This window comes from Salvelinus fontinalis, unplaced genomic scaffold (assembly GCF_029448725.1).
Source record: "Salvelinus fontinalis isolate EN_2023a unplaced genomic scaffold, ASM2944872v1 scaffold_0474, whole genome shotgun sequence".
Lineage (NCBI taxonomy): Eukaryota > Metazoa > Chordata > Actinopteri > Salmoniformes > Salmonidae > Salvelinus > Salvelinus fontinalis.
The window spans coordinates 81746-97048 of NW_026600683.1; the positions used below are offsets into that span (position 1 = coordinate 81746).

At 44.0% G+C, this 15303-nt stretch overlaps 1 protein-coding gene across 5 annotated transcripts in view; it reads right to left on the reverse strand.

Moving 5' to 3' along the window:
* Positions 1-15303, reverse strand: part of LOC129846192 (axin-1-like) — a 78184-nt gene that overhangs the window by 44612 nt on the left and 18269 nt on the right. For 3 of the 5 annotated variants that reach the window (XR_008758215.1, XM_055914168.1, XM_055914172.1), the window contains exons 2-3: positions 11140-11332; positions 3626-3761 (exon numbers count right to left, since the gene is read on the reverse strand). The gene's annotated coding sequence lies outside the window, so the exon portion shown is untranslated. Of the gene's footprint in view, positions 1-2667; positions 3032-3625; positions 3762-11139; positions 11518-15303 lie in introns of those variants that run through there. The other 2 variants (XM_055914170.1, XM_055914169.1) reach the window with 2 other exon arrangements.

Here is a 15303-nt window from a genome sequence, read left to right on the forward strand (position 1 = left end):
GAGAGGGCCAGAGGTGAACTACAGAGTGAAGGAAGGAGAGGGTCAGAGGTGAACTACAGAGTGAAGGAAGGAGAGGGCCAGAGGTGAACTACAGAGTGAAGGAAGGAGAGGGTCAGAGGTGAACTACAGAGTGAAGGAAGGAGAGGGTCAGAGGTGAACTACAGAGTGAAGGAAGGAGAGGGTCAGAGGTGAACTACAGAGTGAAGGAAGGAGAGAATCACAGGTGAACTATAGAGTGAAGGAAGGAGAGAATCACAGGTGAACTATAGAGTGAAGGAAGGAGAGGGTCAGAGGAGAACTACAGAGTGAAGGAAGGAAAGGGTCAGAGCTGAAGGGGTGAACTATAGAGTGAAGGAAGGAGAGGGTTAGAAGTGAACTACAGAGTGAAGGAAGGAGAGGGTCAGTGCTGAACTACAGAGTGAAGGAAGGAGAGGGTCAGAGGTGAACTACAGAGTGAAGGAAGGAGAGGGTCAGAGGTGAACTATAGAGTGAATGAAGGAAAGGGTCAGAGCTGAACTACAGAGTGAAGGAAGGAGAGGGTCAGAGGTGAACTACAGAGTGAAGGAAGGAGAGGGTCAGAGGTGAACTATAGAGTGAATGAAGGAAAGGGTCAGAGGTGAACTACAGAGTGAAGGAAGGAGAGGGTCAGAGGTGAACTACCGAGTGAAGGGATGAGAGGGTCATAGCTGAACTACAGAGTGAAGGAAGGAGAGGGTCAGCGGTGAACTACAGAGTGAAGGAAGGAGAGGGTCAGAGGTGAACTATAGCGTGAAGGAGGGAGAGGGTCAGGGGTGAACTATAGAGTGAAGGAAGGAGAGGGTCAGAGGTGAACTACAGAGTGAAGGAAGGAGAGGGTCAGAGGAGAACTACAGAGTGAAGGAAGGAAAGGGTCAGAGCTGAAGGGGTGAACTATAGAGTGAAGGAAGGAGAGGGTTAGAAGTGAACTACAGAGTGAAGGAAGGAGAGGGTCAGTGCTGAACTACAGAGTGAAGGAAGGAGAGGGTCAGAGGTGAACTACAGAGTGAAGGAAGGAGAGGGTCAGAGGTGAACTATAGAGTGAATGAAGGAAAGGGTCAGAGCTGAACTACAGAGTGAAGGAAGGAGAGGGTCAGAGGTGAACTACAGAGTGAAGGAAGGAGAGGGTCAGAGGTGAACTATAGAGTGAATGAAGGAAAGGGTCAGAGGTGAACTACAGAGTGAAGGAAGGAGAGGGTCAGAGGTGAACTACCGAGTGAAGGGATGAGAGGGTCATAGCTGAACTACAGAGTGAAGGAAGGAGAGGGTCAGCGGTGAACTACAGAGTGAAGGAAGGAGAGGGTCAGAGGTGAACTATAGCGTGAAGGAGGGAGAGGGTCAGGGGTGAACTATAGAGTGAAGGAAGGAGAGGGTCAGAGGTGAACTACAGAGTGAAGGAAGGAGAGGGTCAGAGGTGAACTACAGAGTGAAGGAATGAGCTAAGGTTGGTGTGGTTAGACCCACACATACTTATCACAGATTGACCCTGGGAGAAAAGAAGGGGAAAGAGTAGAGAGAGAGAGGTGAAACTGAAAGATGACGTATTATCTGAGTGAGAGAAAGAGGAACAAGGGAGGGATGTCTAGTCGTGTTAACGTGATTCAGGATGATAGGCTGCGATATGTTTTTACTATAACACGGAGCCACTGGTCTTCGTCTACAGACACAATGAATTAAGGTTACCTCCATCACAACGAACATGTTTTGAGGCTAATAACTAGCTAACTAATCAAAGAGGTTGTACCTGGCACTTGCTAGCATAGCCATGCTGATTTCAACTTTCACAGTGACGGCTAACAGCAATGATCAACACAGACTAGTTAGCAAGTAAGGTCGTTATAAACCATTGGTTAGCGTTAGTTAGCCAGGTAGCACCGTAATAGCTAATCAAACCAGAAGTTATGGTTAAATAAGGTAACAGTGGATAAGTAACGTTAGCTAATAGTTAGTTAGCTTTGTTACCCTAACGTCACCGGTACGCTTTAGTTAGCTAGCTGCCAGTTTAACAAAACATAGCTAGCTAGATGCATTAGCTCTATAACTGTTAGTTAGCTAGCATCGGGTCAATAATAACAATGAGTTTGCACTTAATGTGTACTGTAACTATCTAACGTTAACTAGCTAGTTAGCAAATAAACAATGCATTTCAAAGATGGCTACAGTACAGTAACTAGCCAACGTTAGTTCAATCCTCTCGCTTCCTCTACTCCGGCTAGGTATAGTAGCTAGCTAGCCTCTCCCTCCCATTGCTTTGAAGTGAGATCCCATTCATCTTGGCCTCTCGCAAAGACGGTGGGGGAGGGGGTACAAGGCAACAAACTCCACACAACCACACAAGACGGGCCTGCTGCCTTCCCTTTCCTCCACTGAACCACTTGAGATAGCCCGCAACACTACTTTACACTGTAAACATTAGCCAGATTGCTAACTAACTCGGACGGCGAACACGGTTCGGGGGTTCTCGTCCGGGATACGAACAGCCCGAAGCCGTTTGATCGATCAACGCGCAACAGCCCCAATCCTTCGATCAAGGATCAAACAAACAAGAAGAAAACGAAGGCACGTTTCACCCGGCCGCTTGGCTAAGGGGCTAGCAAGCTACCTAAAAACCCAAAACATCCCGTATTTAGCGGCTTAAAGTATACAACCTACCGTATCTGAAAGCCCGCACCCCGTTTTCCACCGCATCGGGGATAGTGGCGAGAACAGTAGTGTGTGAAACGCGGCATAAGGACAACTTGACAGTATTAAAACGTGAAAGAAAATAAGCCGTTCTGTCTTGCCCTCTCAACTCCCCATGGCCATGGAGGTCTCCAATACATTCCAAGCAGAGAGAGAATGTGTGCTTGAGTATGTGACGGTCGGTGTGCGCTAGTATCGAGGTGTGTGTTTAACAGCGCCTCGTCCGTTCGGAACGACACACTACACCGGGAGAGAGGAGAACATTGGAATGTCCCGTGGAGAGATTGTTCAGGACATTGGCAATAAAATAAAAAATGAATAAGAAACCAAATATAATGTAGGTATTGAATTGACTCAATTAATAAACACATGATGGATAATGGTACAGAATATTGGTTAAATTGTTGGTTTATTCAGGAAAGATTAAGAAGACAAAAAATTCTCAATCCTGAAAAATAATTTCTGTCCTCGTACAGTTAAGGGATATAAGGTACTTTTAAGAAATCATCGATTTGGCTACACAATGAATACACCGATGACATCCGTCGCATTACATATTGAGATAGAATGGCTAGAAAATAACCAAGCAATTACAAACGACTGATCAATAAGCAGAATCAGAATCAATACTTTTCTTGCAATGTGAACAGAATGGCAAATGAATAGAATGACGTAGCCTAACGCGCACCTTTGGATGGTTATAGTAGTTAGCTGGCATCGGCGGCGTCTAGAAACACGTTCTACATGACAGGATGTGCTCAATAAAGACAGCCAGGTAGACGAACCAAATGCAAAAGTAGCCTATTGTCTTCGATTATAATTTTTTTTTTAATAAAGATAATCTCTACAATTAAATAGACAAAAAGAAAACCAGAAACAACAGCCCAAAACATACATTACATAAACGAATAAATCTGTATAAATCTACCTTTCCGCTGTTGCTGCTCTGGTCGCCTGGCGCAGAACCCATCTCCAGAGGGACTGACAGCAGGACAGCGCGAGAGCATGCCGCCGAGAGCCGAGCTGTCAGTCACACGCCTGTAGTCAGTAAGTCAGGCATCGACCTGTGGAGAGAAGGGGGGAGGGTGAGATGGAGGGGAGAGAGAGAGGAGGGAGGGAGAGATCGGAAAGGAAGGAGGGAGACTCAATAGTAAATCCAAGTCATTATACTCATAGTTACTTGGCCAGTGCAATCAACCATAGCCTGTGTAGTCAAACATTAGAAATATAGTATAATTCTAGTTAAATGGTACCAGTCAACATTTTGGACACACCTACTCATTCAAGGGTTTTACTTTATTTAAACTTTTTTCTACACTGTAGAATAATAGTGAACACATCAAAACTATGAAATAATACGCATGGAATCATGTAGTAACCAAAAAAGTGTAAAACAAATCAAAATATATTTTAGATTCTTCAAAGTAGCCACCCTTTGCCTTGATGACAGCTTTGAACACTCTTGGCATTCTCTCAACCAGCTTCATGGGGTAGTCACCTGGAATGCTTTTCCAACAGTCTTTAAGGAGTTCCCACATATGCTGAGCACTTGTTGGCTGCTTTTCCTTCACTCTGCGGTTCAAGTCATCCCAAACCATCTCAATTGGGATGAGGTCGGGTGATTGTGGAGGCCAGGTCATCTGAGGCAGCACTCCATTTTCCTTCTTGGTCAAATAGCCCTTTCCTGGAGGTGTGTTTTGGGTCATTGTCCTGTTGAAAAACAAATGATAGTTCCACTAAGCACAAACCAGATGGGATGGTTTATCACTGCAGAATGCTGTGGTAGCCATGCTGCTTAAGTGTGCCTTGAATTCTAAACAAATCACAGTGTCACCTGCAAAGCACCCCCACACCTCCTCCTCCATGCTTCACGGTGGGAACCACACATGCAGAGGTCATCCGTTCACCTACTCCACGTCTGACAAAGACACGGCGGTTGGAACCAAAAATCTCACATTTGGACTCCATACCAAAGGACAGATTTCCACCGGTCTAATTTTCATTGCTCGTGTTTCTTGGCCCAAGCAAGTCTCTTCTTATTGGTGTCCTTTAGTAGTGGTTTCTTTGCAGCAATTCGACCATGAAGGCCCGATTCACGCAGTCTCCTCTGAACAGTTGATGTTGAGATGTGTCTGTTACTTGAACGCTGTGAAGCATTTATTTGGGCTGCAATCTGAGGTGCAGTTAATTGCCGTTTTCTGAGTCTGGTAACTCTAATGAACTTATCCTCTGCAGCAGAGGCAACTCTGGGTCTTCCTTTCCTGTGGCAGTCCTCATGAGCCAGTTTCATCATAGTGCTTGATTGTTTTTGCAACTGCACTTGAAGAAACTTTACATGTTCCAGATTGACTGACCTTCATGTCTTAAAGTAATGATGGACTGTGTTATTTGTGTTATTGACTGTACGTTTGTTTATGTGTAACTCTGTGTTGACGTTTTTGTCGCACTGCTTTGCTTTATCTTGGTCAGGTCGCAGTTGTAAATGAGAACTTGTTCTCAACTGGCCTACCTGGTTAAATAAAGGTGAAATAAATTTTAGAAATTAAATAAACTGTTGCTTCTCTTTGCTTATTTGAGCTGTTCTTGACATAATATGAACTTGGTCTTTTACCAAATAGGGTTATTGCCTGTATACTAGAGGTTGAACGATTAATCAGCATGGCCGATTAATTAGAGCCGATTTCAAGTTTTCATAGCAATCGGTAATTGCCATTTTTGGACGCCGATTACATTCCATGAGGAAACTGCGTGGCAGGCTGACTACCTGTTACGTGAGTGCAATTTATCATCAAATCACAGCCCACTTTAACTTCGCCAAATGGGGGATGATTTAACAAAAGCGCATTGCCGAAAAAAGCACAATCTTTGCACGACTGTACCTAACCATAAACATCAATGCCTTTCTTAAAATCAATACACAGAAGTATATATTTTTAAACCTGCATATTTAGTTAAATTAAATCCAGGTTAGCAGGCAATATTAACGAGGGAAATTGTGTAATTTCTCTTGCGTTCATTGCACGCAGAGTCAGGGTATATGCAACAGTTTGGGCCGCCTGGCTCATTGCGAACTAATTTGCCTGAATTTTACATAATTATGACATGACATTGAAGGTTGTGCAATGTAACAGCAATATTTAGACTTATGGATGCCACCCGTTACATAAAATACGGAAGGGTTCCGTATTTCACTGAAAGAATAAACGTTTTGTTTTCGAAATTATAGTTTCCGGATTTGACCATATTAATGACTTAAGGCTCGTATTTCTGTGTTAATTATATTATAATTAAGTCTATGATTTGATATTTGATAGAGCAGTCTGACTGAGCGGTGGTAGGCAGCATCAGGCTCGTAAGCATTCATTCAAAGTTTACTGCATTTGCCAGCAGCTCTTAGCAATGCTTGAAGCACAGAGCTGTTTATGACTTCAAGCCTTTCAACTCCTGAGATTAGACAGGCAATACTAAAGTGCCTATTAGAACATCCAATAGTCAAAGGTATATGAAATACAAATGGTAGAGAGAGAAATAGTCAACACGTCATAATTCCTATTATAAATACAACCTAAAACTTCTTAACTGGGAATATTGAAGAATAGTGAATATTGAACCACCAGCTTTCATATGTTCTGCGCAAGGAACTTGGAACAAGGAACCCCAACCAACCTCTACTCACTGGACCCTTATTGATCACTCGATTAAGCATGCCTCTCCTTAATGTAAATATGCCTTGTCCATTGCTGTTCTGGTTAGTGTTTATTGGCTTATTTAACTGTAGGGCCTCTAGCCCTGCTCACTATACCATATCCAACCATTCAGTTCCACCACCCACATATGCGATGACATCACCTGGTTTCAATGATGTTTCTAGAGACAATATCTCTCTCATCATCACTCAATACCTAGGTTTACCTCCACTGTATTCACATCCTACCATACCTTTGTCTGTACATTATTCCTTGAAGCTATTTTATCGCCCCCAGAAATGTCCTTTTACTCTCTGTCCTAGACGTTCTAGACGATCAATTCTCATAGCTTTTAGCCGTACCCTTATCCTACTCCTCCTCTGTTCCTCTGGTGATGTAGAGGTGAATCCAGGCCCTGCAGTACCTAGCTCCACTCCTATTCCCCAGGCGCTCACTTTTGATGACTTCTGTAACCGTAATAGCCTTGGTTTCATGCATGTTAACATTAGAAGCCTCCTCCCTAAGTTTGTTTTGTTCACTGCTTTAGCTCACTCTGCCAACCCGGATGTTTTAGCCGTGTCTGAATCCTGGCTTAGAAAGACCACCAAAAATTCTGACATTTTCATCCCCAACTACAAGATTTTCAGACAAGATAGAACGGCCAAAGGGGGCGGTGTCGCAATCTACTGCAAAGATTGCCTGCAGAGTTCTGTTTTACTATCCAGGTCTGTTCCCAAACAATTTGAACTTCTACTTTTAAAAATCCACCTCTCTAAAAACAAGTCTCTCACCGTTGCCGCCTGCTATAGACCACCCTCTGCCCCCAGCTGTTCTCTGGACACCATATGTGAACTGATTGCCCCCCATCTATCTTCAGAGCTCGTGCTGCTAGGCGACCTAAATTGGAACATGCTTAACACCCCAGCCATCCTACAATCTAAGCTTGATGCCCTCAATCTCACACAAATTATCAATGAACCTACCAGGTACCACCCCAATTCCGTAAACACGGGCACCCTCATAGATATCATCCTAACCAACTTGCCCTCCAAATACACCTCTGCTGTTTTCAACCAAGATCTCAGCGATCACTGCCTCATTGCTTGCATCCGTAATGGGTCAGCGGTCAAACGACCTCCACTCATCACTGTCAAACGCTCCCTGAAACACTTCAGCGAGCAGTCCTTTCTGATCGACCTGGCCGAGGTATCCTGGAAGGATATTGATCTCATCCCGTCAGTAGAGGATGCCTGGATATTTTTTTTAAAATGCCTTCCTCACCATCTTGAATAAGCATGCCCCATTCAAGAAATTTAGAACCAGGAACAGATATAGCCCTTGGTTCTCTCCTGACCTGACTGCCCTTAACCAACAGAAAAACATCCTATGGCGTTCTGCATTAGCATCGAACAGCCCCCGTGATATGCAACTTTTCAGGGAAGCTAGAAACCAATATACACAGGCAGGTAGAAAAGCCAAGGCTAGCTTTTTCAAGCAGAAATTTGCTTCCTGCAACACAAATTCAAAAAAGTTCTGGGACACTGTAAAGTCCATGGAGAATAAGAACACCTCCTCCCAGCTTCCAACTGCACTGAAGATAGGAAACACTGTCACCACCGACAAATCCACTATAATTGAGAATTTCAATAAGCATTTTTCTACGGCTGGCCATGCTTTCCACCTGGCTACCCCTACCCCGGTCAACAGCACTGCCCTCCCCTCTGCTACTCGCCCAAGCCTTCCCCATTTCTCTTTCTCCCAAATACAGTCAGCTGATGTTCTGAAAGAGCTGCAAAATCTGGACCCTTACAAATCAGCCGGGCTAGATAATCTGGACCCTTTCTTTCTAAAACTATCTGCTGAAATTGTTGCCACCCCTATTACTAGCCTTTTCAACCTCTCTTTCGTGTCGTCTGAGATTCCCAAAGATTGGAAAGCAGCTGCGGTTATCCCCCTCTTCAAAGGGGGGGGACACTCTTGACCCTAACAGCTACAGACCTATATCTATCCTACCCTGCCTTTCTAAGGTCTTCGAAAGCCAAGTCAACAAACAGATTACCGACCATTTCGAATCCCACCATACCTTCTCCACTATGCAATCTGGTTTCAGAGCTGGTCATGGGTGCACCTCAGCCACGCTCAAGGTCATAAACGATATCTTAACCGCCATCGATAGGAAACAATACTGTGCAGCCGTATTCATTGACCTGGCCAAGGCTTTTGACTCTGTCAATCACCACATCCTAATCAGCAGACTCGACAGCCTTGGTTTCTCTAATGATTGCCTCGCCTGGTTCACCAACTACTTCTCTGATCGAGTTCAGTGTGTCAAATCGGAGGGTCTGTTGTCCGGGCCTCTGGCAGTCTCTATGGGGGTGCCACCGGGTTCAATTCTTGGACCGACTCTCTTCTCTGTATACATCAATGATGTCGCTCTTGCTGCTGGTGATTCTCTGATCCATCTCTACGCAGACGACACTATTCTGTATACTTCTGGCCCTTCTTTTGACACTGTGTTAACAACCCTCCAGGCGAGCTTCAATGCCATACAACTCTCCTTCCGTGGCCTCCATTTGCTCTTAAATACAAGTAAAACTAAATGCATGCTCTTCAACCGATCGCTGCCTGCACCTGCCCGCCTGTCCAACATCACTACTCTGGACGGCTCTGACTTAGAATATGTGGACAACTACAAATACCTAGGTGTCTGGTTAGACTGTAAACTCTCCTTCCAGACTCACATCAAACATCTCCAATCCAAAGTTAAATCTAGAATTGGCTTCCTATTCCGCAACAAAGCATCCTTCACTCATGCTGCCAAACATACCCTTGTAAAACTGACCATCCTACCAATCCTCGACTTCGGTGATGTCATTTACAAAATAGCCTCCAAAACCCTACTCAATAAATTGGATGCAGTCTATCACAGTGCCATCCGTTTCGTCACCGTTTTGTCACCAAAGCCCCATATACTACCCACCACTGCGACCTGTACACTCTCGTTGGCTGGCCCTCGCTTCATACTCGTCGTCAAACCCACTGGCTCCAGGTCATCTACTTGCTAGGTAAAGTCCCCCCTTATCTCAGCTCGCTGGTCACCATAGCAGCACCTACCTGTAGCACGCGCTCCAGCAGGTATATCTCTCTGGTCACCCCCAAAACCAATTCTTCCTTTGGCCGCCTCTCCTTCCAGTTCTCTGCTGCCAATGACTGGAACGAACTACAAAAATCTCTGAAACTGGAAACACTTATCTCCCTCACTAGCTTTAAGCACCAGCTGTCAGAGCAGCTCATAGATTACTGCACCTGTACATAGCCCATCTATAATTTAGCCCAAACAACTACCTCTTTACCTACTGTATTTATTTATTTATTTATTTTGCTCCTTTGCACCCCATTATTTCTATCTCTACTATCTCTACTTTTTTTCTTTTTTTATACTTGCTATATTGTATTTACTTCGCCAGCATGGCCTTTTTATATTTTTATTTATTTATATATATATTTTGTTTGCCTTCACCTCCCTTATCTCACCTCACTTGCTCATATTGTATATAGACTTATTTTTCACTGTATTATTGACTGTATGTTTGTTTTACTCCATGTGTAACTATGTGTTGTTGTATGTGTCGAACTGCTTTGCTTTATCTTGGCCAGGTCGCAATTGTAAATGAGAACGTGTTCTCAATTTGCCTACCTGGTTAAATAAAGGTGAAATAAAAAATAAAAATAAAACTTAAAGTTAGCTTTTTTACATGGCACATATTGCACTTTTACTTTCTTCTCCAACACTGTGTTTTTGCATTATTTAAACCAAATTGAGCATGTTTCATTATTTATTTGAGACTAAATAGATTTTATTTATGTAATATATTAAGTTAAAATAAAAGTGTTCCTTGTTCATTCAGTATTGTTGTAATTGTCATTATTACAAATATATATATATATATAAAATCGGCTGATTAATCGGTATCAGATTTTTTTGGTCCTCCAATAATCGGTATCGGCATTGAAAAATCATAATCGGTGTCACGTCTGCTCCCGCTCTTCCCTCCCCTGGCGCTTGAGGGCGCCAGGCTGCCCTGCATCACGCACTCCTGCCATCCCTTGTCACGCGCTTCAGCGATATTGGACTCACTTATCATCTGTTTATTACCTCCCCTATATTTGTCAGTTTCCCTGCTGATGCATTAATTGTTTTTGTCTTTGTTACCCTTGTGCTGACGCTGTTCCTGTCTCGTTCTCGTTCCATGTTCGTTCCTTAGTAAATGTTTGACTCCCCGTATCTTCGTCGTCTCTCCAGCGTCAATTCATGTGACAATCGGTCGACCTCTACTGTATACCAACCCTACCTTGTCACAACACAACTGATTGGCTCAGAAGGAAATAAATTCCACAAATTTACTTTTAACAAGGCACACATGTTAGTTGAAATGCATTCCAGGTGACTACCTCATGAAGCTGGTTGAGAGAATGCCAAGAGTGTGCAAAGCTGTCATCAAGGCAAAGGGTGGCTACTTTGAAGAATCTCAAATAGAAAATATATTTTGATTTGTTTTACACTTTTTTGGTTACTGCATTATTCCATATGTGTTATTTCATAGTTTTGATGTCTTCACTATTATTCTACAATGTAGAAAATAGTAAAAATACAGAATGAGTAGGTGTGTCCAATCTTTTGACTGGTACTGAATGTATTCAAATAGGTATATGTTTTACAAATTCCTATTATAGCAAAAATGTAAATCATTCTTACCTTGAAACAGCTGCACCCAAGAGTCCTGTATGGTCTGCCAGTCCTCTCCAGTGGACTGGTGTTTTCCCTCTCTCCCCATCCCAGACCTGCAGGTGGAACACCAGGTCAGCAGAGGGGGCTCTGCTCTGTCCATACAGATAACAGAGGGGGGGTTCCACACCTGGCTGCTGCTAGGTCCTCTCTCCATACTGCCCTGGGGAGAGAGAGAGAGGGGGTTCAGACAGGTGTCTCTATTGGGGAGGGAGGAGAGAGAGGGGAGAGAGGGGAGAGAGAGAGGAGGGGGGGAGAGGGGAGGGAGAGAGAGAGAGAGAGGGCTCAAACAGGCGTCTCTATTGGGGAGGGAGGAGAGAGCGGGGAGAGAGAGAGAGAGGGAGGGCTCAAACAGGTGTCTCTATTGGGGAGGGAGGAGAAGGGGAGAGAGAGAGGAGGGAGAGAGAGGAGTGAGAGAGGAGAGAGAGAGGAGGGAGGAGAGGGGGGAGAGAGGGGAGGGAGAGAGAGAGGAGGGAGAGAGAGAGAGAGGAGGGAGAGAGGAGAGAGAGAGAGAAAGGGGAGAGAGGGGAGAGAGAGAGGAGAAAGTGAGAGAGGAGAGGAGGGGGAGATTTGATTCGATTTTTATTAGGATCTCTATTAGTCCTCATTTGGACTAATCTTCCAAGGTTCCTTAAACATTAAAATACAATTTAAAATACGATCACATTTTCACATATAACACACTGTTACAAACAGACATAACATACACTAATATATTGACCAGCTAAATACTCTAACAGTCTGAAAATATATTGATTCTTCATCTACTATAGTCATATACACAACATTTCTATGTATTATATTTAAATGGTTTTAAAGTATTGTTTAAATTAATATATTGAGAGGTTTCTGGTTTGCTCAGTTCAATTATTCCATTTCTTTATTGCTCTAAATCGAAATGTTATTTTGCCTGTTTCTCTTTTCTGTCTGGATAACAATCTATTCCTAGTATTTACTGAATGTCTCTTACCAACTGAATACCGTTGTGAATAGAGTTTGGCCGTTTTAAATGGTGTATAATATGAAATAAAATAAGCATGTTTTTATCTTGTTGATTGATGACCAATCAAGAGCATTGAGCATGACTCCAACAGAAGAACCACATCTCCACCTTAAAAACAATCCTTGCTGCTTTGTTCTGGGCATTCTGCAGCCTCCTAACTTCACTTGATGATGCATTTCCCCAGACCACAGAGCAGTAGGTCACCTGACTCCCAATTACTGCTTGTGTTATTTGACCACAGAACAGTAGGTCACCTGACTCCCAATCACTGCTTGTGTTATTTGACCACAGAACAGTAGGTCACCTGACTCCCAATCACTGCTTGTGTTATTTGACCACAGAACAGTAGGTCACCTGACTCCCAATCACTGCTTGTGTTATTTGACCACAGAACAGTAGGTCACCTGACTCCCAATTACTGCTTGTCTTATTTGACCACAGAGCAGTAGGTCACCTGACTCCCAATTACTGCTTGTGTTATTTGACCACAGAACAGTAGGTCACCTGACTCCCAATTACTGCTTGTGTTATTTGACCACAGAACAGTAGGTCACCTGACTCCCATTTACTGCTTGTGTTATTTGACCACAGAACAGTAGGTCACCTGACTCCCAATTACTGCTTGTCTTATTTGCTTCAGATTCTTTCCTGGTAAATATTTAGCTGTCCTTCTGATCCTGCATGCTGTTTTAGTATTTTTTTCACATAGATTAGTTATTTGAGATGACCATGATAAGCAGTCGTCTAACTGCACTCCTAGTAGTTTGGTTTCTGCCACTTCCTCAGTCGTCTATCTGCACTCCTAGTAGTTTGGTTTCTGCCACTTCCTCAGTTGTCTATCTGCACTCCTAGTAGTTTGGTTTCTGACACTTCCTCAGTCGTCTAACTGCACTCCTAGTAGTTTGGTTTCTGCCACTTCCTCAGTTGTCTATCTGCACTCCTAGTAGTTTGGTTTCTGCCACTTCCTCAGTCGTCTAACTGCACTCCCGGTAGTTTGGTTTCTGCCACTTCCTCAGTCGTCTATCTGCACTCCTAGTAGTTTGGTTTCTGACACTTCCTCAGTTGTCTCACTGCACTCCTAGTAGTTTGGTTTCTGCCACTTCCTCAGTCGTCTATCTGCACTCCTAGTAGTTTGGTTTCTGCCACTTCCTCAGTTGTCTAACTGCACTCCTAGTAGTTTGGTTTCTGCCACTTCCTCAGTCGTCTAACTGCACTCCTAGTAGTTTGGTTTCTGCCACTTCCTCAGTCGTCTAACTGCACTCCTAGTAGTTTGGTTTCTGCCACTTCCTCAGTCGTCTATCTGCACTCCTAGTAGTTTGGTTTCTGCCACTTCCTCAGTCGTCTAACTGCACTCCTAGTAGTTTGGTTTCTGCCACTTCCTCAGTCGTCTATCTGCACTCCTAGTAGTTTGGTTTCTGCCACTTCCTCAGTCGTCTAACTGCACTCCTAGTAGTTTGGTTTCTGCCACTTCCTCAGTCGTCTATCTGCACTCCTAGTAGTTTGGTTTCTGCCACTTCCTCAGTCGTCTAACTGCACTCCTAGTAGTTTGGTTTCTGCCACTTCCTCAGTCGTCTATCTGCACTCCTAGTAGTTTGGTTTCTGACACTTCCTCAGTCGTCTAACTGCACTCCTAGTAGTTTGGTTTCTGACACTTCCTCAGTCGTCTAACTGCACTCCTAGTAGTTTGGTTTCTGCCACTTCCTCAGTCGTCTATCTGCACTCCTAGTAGTTTGGTTTCTGCCACTTCCTCAGTCGTCTAACTGCACTCCTAGTAGTTTGGTTTCTGCCACTTCCTCAGTCGTCTAACTGCACTCCCGGTAGTTTGGTTTCTGCCACTTCCTCAGTCGTCTAACTGCACTCCTAGTAGTTTGGTTTCTGCCACTTCCTCAGTCGTCTAACTGCACTCCTAGTAGTTTGGTTTCTGCCACTTCCTCAGGTGTCTAACTGCACTCCTAGTAGTTTGGTTTCTGCCACTTCCTCAGTCGTCTAACTGCACTCCTAGTAGTTTGGTTTCTGCCACTTCCTCAGTCGTCTAACTGCACTCCTAGTAGTTTGGTTTCTGCCACTTCCTCAGTCGTCTAACTGCACTCCCGGTAGTTTGGTTTCTGCCACTTCCTCAGTCGTCTAACTGCACTCCTAGTAGTTTGGTTTCTGCCACTTCCTCAGTTGTCTAACTGCACTCCTAGTAGTTTGGTTTCTGCCACTTCCTCAGTCGTCTAACTGCACTCCCGGTAGTTTGGTTTCTGCCACTTCCTCAGGTGTCTAACTGCACTCCTAGTAGTTTGGTTTCTGCCACTTCCTCAGTCGTCTATCTGCACTCCTAGTAGTTTGGTTTCTGCCACTTCCTCAGTCGTCTAACTGCACTCCTAGTAGTTTGGTTTCTGCCACTTCCTCAGTCGTCTAACTGCACTCCTAGTAGTTTGGTTTCTGCCACTTCCTCAGTCGTCTAACTGCACTCCCGGTAGTTTGGTTTCTGCCACTTCCTCAGTTGTCTAACTGCACTCCCGGTAGTTTGGTTTCTGCCACTTCCTCAGTCGTCTAACTGCACTCCTAGTAGTTTGGTTTCTGCCACTTCCTCAGGTGTCTAACTGCACTCCTAGTAGTTTGGTTTCTGCCACTTCCTCAGTCGTCTAACTGCACTCCTAGTAGTTTGGTTTCTGCCACTTCCTCAGTTGTCTAACTGCACTCCTAGTAGTTTGGTTTCTGCCACTTCCTCAGTTGTCTAACTGCACTCCTAGTAGTTTGGTTTCTGCCACTTCCTCAGTCGTCTAACTGCACTCCTAGTAGTTTGGTTTCTGCCACTTCCTCAATTTGTACTCTCCACATACTTAATTGTATCCAATGCTGTGCTGGCCTTTTCTTAGTGTAACAGACCAACATAACTTTGGTTTTCTTGGTGTTTAAAACAAGTTTGTTCCGGCAAACCCACTCCCTGATATTCTCCAAATCTCCTTGTAAAGCCTGCTGTACCTGTTGAACCGATTGTCTTGCTGTATAAATTGTAGTTTCATCTGCAAATATAGTAGCTTGAGTTTCAGATAAGGCATAAGGAAGGTCGTTGATATATATGAAATAAAGAATTGGACCAAAGCAGCTGCCCTGCGGTATTCCACAGTTTAAAGCATGAGAGG